Source organism: Nanorana parkeri, unplaced genomic scaffold, assembly GCF_000935625.1.
Source record: "Nanorana parkeri isolate BGI_ZX_2015 unplaced genomic scaffold, ASM93562v1 scaffold1644, whole genome shotgun sequence".
Classification (NCBI taxonomy): Eukaryota; Metazoa; Chordata; class Amphibia; order Anura; family Dicroglossidae; genus Nanorana; species Nanorana parkeri.
The window spans coordinates 162,710-163,091 of NW_017307912.1; positions in this window are offsets into that span (position 1 = coordinate 162,710).

Below are 382 nucleotides of genomic sequence, written 5' to 3' on the forward strand. Positions count from 1 at the left end.
TGCGGGTGTGGCCACTACTCAGCTCTGCTAGCATAGAGCACACAAGGGGAAGAGCAGGAAGTAACTTATTTACATGTATTTATGGCATTTTAAAACTGAAATCTTGTAAAATCTCCTCACATTTTCATGTTGTAAAACGTAAAAATGTAAAAGGAACTTTTAACAGCTCATGTGACCAGGGGCTGTAGTGCCACCCAGATTACCCCATTAATCATCATTATTCATTCACTTTCATATATTGTATTAGTGGACCTCCAGTCTATTTTATTTCGTTTTATATATAGTCTGGAAAGGTTAGAAAGTCGATCCGATTTTGTTGTTATCTGGGTCCCTTTGGCTGAGATTTCTTTACACTTCCTGCCCTAGTGACCACACAGGAAGT